Here is a 6,029-nt window from a genome sequence, read left to right on the forward strand (position 1 = left end):
AAATTATAAATTTGATTCTTAAACTTAATTAATCAATTAACTCTAATCAAAACCTACTTAATTTTCAAAATCAATTAAAACTAACCCTAAGATACAAAAATTAATCAAGCAATCCATATACTAATCTACCTAAAAACTTGGAATCAAATGAACAAAAACAAAGGGATAAACCACACTTAAGTCCAGCGTTGGGCCCAATTTCGAAATAGAAACTTAGGCCATGTATAGGGTGAGTTTGTTGGAACCTGGGTGTGAAGGCCCAACCCAATGAGGTAAATTAGTGAGGGTGTGTAGACTATGAAGGAAGAATTTGGGCATGCAGCCTAAACGAAATCAAGCTACAAATGGTATGAGAATCAAGGTCAAACACCAGCCCACACGCGTTCACTATGAGACGAATCCAAAACGGATGCAAACGGAACGTTCAAGATTCAACGTTGCATCCACATCTCAAACACGAGCCATTTCACAAAATCCTCGGCGCTTGAAACACTTCATCCTTCTCCAATCGCACTCTTGATATTCATCCTTTCATCTAAAAAAAGATCAATCAAAGCTCAAACAGAAGCTGAGTCCGACTCACCAAGATCCATCATCTCCAATGCTTACATATGGAAACAATCAAAACAATAACACAATTGCATCGTGAAATTGAGATAAATCATGGATTGAAGTAATAAGAAGAACTCACCGGTTTGAAATCGTTGAATCAATTTGATTGTGCATGCAGAATCAGAGCTTTGCCGCAAACAGGTACAAATGAATTCTTTCTCCTTCCTATGCCTCATTTGTGTTGATGAGTTTGTAGAGAATTGGGAGAGAAAATCAGAGACTGGAGAGTAATTACAGTGCTTTGATCTCCAGTTGTAGCATGAAAGAGAGCTCGAGATGCAGATTGCAGAATGGAAAACTCTGATGCAGAATGAAGAATTTGATAGGTAGAATGAAAAAATCTGATGCAAAGTGAAGACTTTGAGATGCAAAATGAATAACTCTGATGCAGAGTAAAGAACTTGAGATGCATAATGTGTTTAAATAGCCAAAGTTGTTAGAAATTCATCCTCAAATTACTTTGAAATTCACTTCAAATTGATTTGAAATGCAAAAATAGTTAGAGGTTAGTTAGCTAGCTTATCTGTCAGTTAGAAATTCTCACTGAGTTAGTTGTTAGTAATGAAAATTCTAATTATTTGTTATGCAGTTAGTTTCAATTATGTTAATTATTATTCAATTGTTGATTTGCTATTGGAAATTAGTTGAAATTCTCATTAGCTTTGAAATAAATAGTTAGTGTGAAGAAGACTAGATTTTTGAAACTGATTAGTTGAAAATTAGTTTTGTTTTGTTAATTTGAAATGGATACTGAGTTGGTATAACGATTGCAGGGACATGAATCAATTTTGCAGGGTACTTTCTTGTTGTGGATATGTTATGTTTGGATTGATAACCTTTGAATTGTCGTACATTGGTCGGGCTAACATTGACGAACGACTTTGGTGGGAACTAATGTAACTTTATTGTTTTTGGGCTTCAATGTTACTTGTTTATTGCAGGTACATTCTTATGCTGCAAGATTGTAGAATTGGCGCTTATAACTGTTGGTGTAAATCCTAGAGACCAATACTTTTGGTACTTGTATCGAATTATTTATTAATAATAAAATGTTTTTTCTTTATTATGTTTGTTTAATAAAGTCCCTAGAATAGCTAATCCGTTTAATGTATCAAGTGTGACTTAATCATGAGATCACATTAAACATAAGGACATTATTCTTAAAGTATCTGTAGTCGAGTTTTATTGTGAAGTGGGATAACATTAAAGCATTAAGACTATTATGTATATAGACTGATGATCACATCTCATGGATCATGGATAAAGAGTTATCGAGTCTTAAACATATGTATGAATATTAAGAGTAATATTTATATTGGATTGACCCGCTATGAGAATACTATATAGAATGTTATGCAAAGTGTCATAAGTTATTCTCATGGTGATAATGGTGTATACCACCATTCGATCTGAAACCACAATGGACCCTAGATGTAGAGTCGAGTGTCTTATTGCTGATCAAACATTGTCTGTAACCGGATGACCATAAAGACATTTGATGGGTACTCCACGAAGCATGTTAAGGGACATGAGTGACCTAGATGGAATTTGCCCATCCTGCGTAATAGGATAAATGTCTATGGGCCCAATATTGAACTGGACAAGGATGACACGGTCTATGCCTTGTGTTCAATATAGACATAATGGCAAAAGGGTAATTGTACACATAAGTATTATCACAAAAAGATTTGTCAGATCATATGATATTTTCGTGTCTTGGGTAGCAGTGATGCGTTGCTAGATACCGCTCACTGTTTATTATGTTAAATACGTGATTTAATACAATTGGCAATGCCGCGAAAACCTACAGGGTCACACACAAAAGGACGGATTGATGAGAGATAGAGTAACTAAGGAACACCGTAAGGTACGGTGCACTTAAGTGAATTATAGAACATCTTAAGGTACAGTGTACTTAAGTAGAATACGAAATATGGTAAGGTACCACACGCTTAAGTGATTTTGGCATATTATAAGATATGAGCCACATACACTTAAGTGGACTTTTTTAGCTTACAACCCACACAAGTGGTTCTATAAATAGAACCCTTGTGCAGAAGCATTTGTGCATTTTCAATTTCGTTTCTCTCTCTCTCTCTCTCTCTCTCTCTCTCTCTCTCTCTCTCACACACACACACACACACACACACACACTCAAAGCCTTCATTTGTAGCATCTAGCACTGAGATTGAAGGAATTCGTTCGTGTGGACTAAGTAGAGGCATTGTCACCGTTCAACGTTCGTGATCGCTCTGTAGATCTGCATCAAAGGTTTCAATCTCCATAAGAGGTAACAATTCTATCACTAATCATTCCCATTCGTAAGGATCACTAAAGGAGAATATTTTAAATTCCGTTGCATTTTGGATCGCCCTTCTCCTTCAATAACACCTTGTCGGTTGCTCAAATTTACTGCAGATGGTTATGGTTGGCGCTTGTGGCATTGTGGACTGTTGCTTGGTTTATTGAGGTGATTGTCATGCCTACGTGTGGGTTATGGTGATAGTGAAGTATAGTGTTTAAGACTATGTTCTGTATCATAAAAAAACTAGTGTAGGATTTGGACCTCTTTGTAAGAACAACAAGCAATGTCACATTTCAATGCCGATTCTAGCAATGTATTGATATGGTTTGAGCTTAGGACTTGTATGATTGTTGTAGCATGATGTGTGGAATCTTGAAACATGTAATGCTTATGAACTTATGAAAAATTCTTGAAAATATACTTATGACTTCAACATAACTTTGTGATTCCAATCAAAACTCACCTTTTACTATATGTATGATATATTTTATGGAATGAAAGATTTAGTTCCACATGACTTGGTTAATGGAACAAAATCGAGGGAAATGAATATGTTCAATGCCATTTTTTTAAAGGAAGTACTAATCACCAATTTATTGAAATGAAAATGATATGAACACAGTGCAAAGTAGGTTTAAAAATATCACAATTTGGATGATTGACTTTGGTCAACTGGTTGACCAAAAAGTCAACAGTTGACTAAAGTTCAACCTAAGTAAGAATGATGCAATCCATAGTATCATGCTTATGATGAAACTTAAAATGCAATGCAATAGATGAATGAATCGAAATACCAACCAACATATATAAGCTAAACAACTAAATGGAAGCTATCAAAATCAAACTTGTATATGAAGCAACATGATGTGGCTATAAATGCATGAACAACTAAGCAGGCAAAATAACAGATGACCACAACCCAGTCAAATATACAAAGTAATGAATGAAATAAGGCCTTGAGGGAAGAAACTAGGGCATGATGTAATCCACAAGTGACTGGATGGTTAAGTAAGATCAACAAAGACTAAAGCATGACACACCTCTTGAATTAGGGTTTGAGGATCAAGGATCAAGTCATAAGTGATTAAATAAGCAACAAGGGGTTAAGGCATAAGGTTTGCAAATTTGTATGGACTTGTGCTAATAATGGTGAACATGAACCTTGCCTAAAGAGCATAGATGGATCCAAAATGATGACCTAAAATGGTTTTGGAATCTTGATGGATCAAAAGCAAACCAAAGGCCCAAAAGATCAATGTATTGAGGCAAGCGTGAATCCAAGCACCAATGACCAATGATCAACACCATATGAATATGAGACATGTGTATGAATCAAATCCTAAGATCTTGAAAGAACCAGAAGGAAGGATGTGTAAGTTTAGTTGCCAAGATGTATGACAAGAGCCTCCCCAAATGGGATAGGGTTTAAGTCAATCCATGGTCCCAAGTCAAACTCTACTAACACAAATCTTCAAGCATCTGGGATTAGGGTTTCAATGAAACATGCCCTTCAATCAAGGTCTTTGAATGGATCAATATACTTTTACAAGAAAGTCTTCAATATATGAGCCCCAACTAGGGTTTTGATGGTCAAGAAAAATCCCAAAGAACATACATGAAGCCTCACGACCAAATCATCAGGAAATTAGCGTTTGAGACCCTTGAGGAGTACCATGATGGAATATTGTTGAATTCATGTTCCCAAGATTGAGAAATTAGGGTTTTACATCCCCATGAACAGATGAATAACCAAGTCAAACCTTTAAGATTTGATCCACACATAAACTGTAGCCTTGCAAGCCAAGAGCTTTGAATCTATGATAATCAACTATTAAGTATGAATGAATGACTGATGCACATGAATGAAACATGAGTGTGTGCAAATGATTCTCAAGTCAAGGTTCGAGTGAAAAGATGAAAAAGGGAGGGAAATTTGTTGGGTATGACAGTAGGGTGCATGAGAGAATGCTCAATAACCAATTATGAGTAATGGGCGTCATCTCAAGCCTGTTAGGCCCGACTTCTAAAATAACAAAAAAAAGGGTGGGAGGATTTCTTTTCCCACTCTTAGGGTGTGACTCACACCTCTGAAAATCCAAAATTATGCTCAGGTGTTTTCGGAGATGCATCTCCAAACGCACCTTAAATCACCTCATCATGCGTAAATAAACCGTTGCCCCATTTTTGCTAAAAGATAATTTGGAGATGCATATGCGAAACTTTCTGGGGTGAATTCGGATATGCGGCCCCAAAAAGAACCATGAATAAATTTACTATGCGTTTTTCATTGAGCTGGTTTATTTAACCATTCAGTGAAATTTTTGGAGATGCATATCCGAAAATGTTAAGCGGGAAATTAAATATATCACAACCTTTCATGATCATCTCTCCCACACTCCTTAGCACATCCATAATCCAAAACCCTTAAAAGAATTTTTTTATTCTCAATCAACTTTGTAACTCTAAATCATCATTCTTGTGTTTTATCACATCAAAGGGAGCAAATGAATATGCAATTTAAGATTAAGATCACTAATTTCATCTATCATTGCTTGCATTAATCTTGTTGTTGAGCTGAAAAAAATGAATGTTAAGTTTGGATGTGCATCTCCGAATTTACCTTTTCATTTTTCGGATGTGCATATGTGGATTTTCCTGCAACTATGAGTTTTTTAAACCGTTTTTCTATTTTGGTTCGTATTAGATATGACACACCCATATATGTTTTCCAAAGCTTCTGTAAGTAATGATGTAAAACCAAATATAGTGAAGGATGATGTTAAACTGGGTGAAGTGAATGAGGATGTTAAATCAGTTGTTGTCGAGATAGATGTTGGTCGACATTTTAGAAATGAATAACTGTTTACTACTCGTGAACATATGCTTCAATGGGTCCTCATGGACGCCAAGAAATTGGGGTTTTGCACTGTAATCAGAAGGTCTGACAATGGTTCAAATAGAAGGCAAACATTTGCAACCATGAGATGTGAGAGAAGTGGCATGTACGTTCCACCGATTCAGAAGTTGAAACATAATGACACCAAATCGATAAATTTTGAGTGTTCGTTTAAATTACACGGATACCGTAAGGTGAATGATACATGAAAATTTA

At 35.8% G+C, this 6,029-nt stretch overlaps 1 long non-coding RNA gene across 3 annotated transcripts; it reads left to right on the forward strand.

Annotated features, from left to right (window-relative positions):
- Positions 1-202: 202 nt before the first annotated feature.
- Positions 203-3,250, forward strand: LOC127138560 (uncharacterized). Of its 3 annotated transcripts, XR_007808807.1 has the most exons (4): positions 235-753; positions 865-1,117; positions 1,386-2,902; positions 3,031-3,250. It is a non-coding gene; the product is annotated as an uncharacterized LOC127138560 (long non-coding RNA). The 3 variants fall into 3 exon arrangements; XR_007808806.1 differs by having other exon boundaries at positions 237-1,117; XR_007808808.1 differs by lacking the exon at positions 3,031-3,250 and having other exon boundaries at positions 203-1,117; positions 1,386-1,675.
- The last annotated feature ends 2,779 nt before the right edge of the window (positions 3,251-6,029 follow it).

Source organism: Lathyrus oleraceus, chromosome 4 (genome assembly GCF_024323335.1).
Source record: "Lathyrus oleraceus cultivar Zhongwan6 chromosome 4, CAAS_Psat_ZW6_1.0, whole genome shotgun sequence".
In the NCBI taxonomy this organism is placed as follows: Eukaryota; Viridiplantae; Streptophyta; class Magnoliopsida; order Fabales; family Fabaceae; genus Lathyrus; species Lathyrus oleraceus.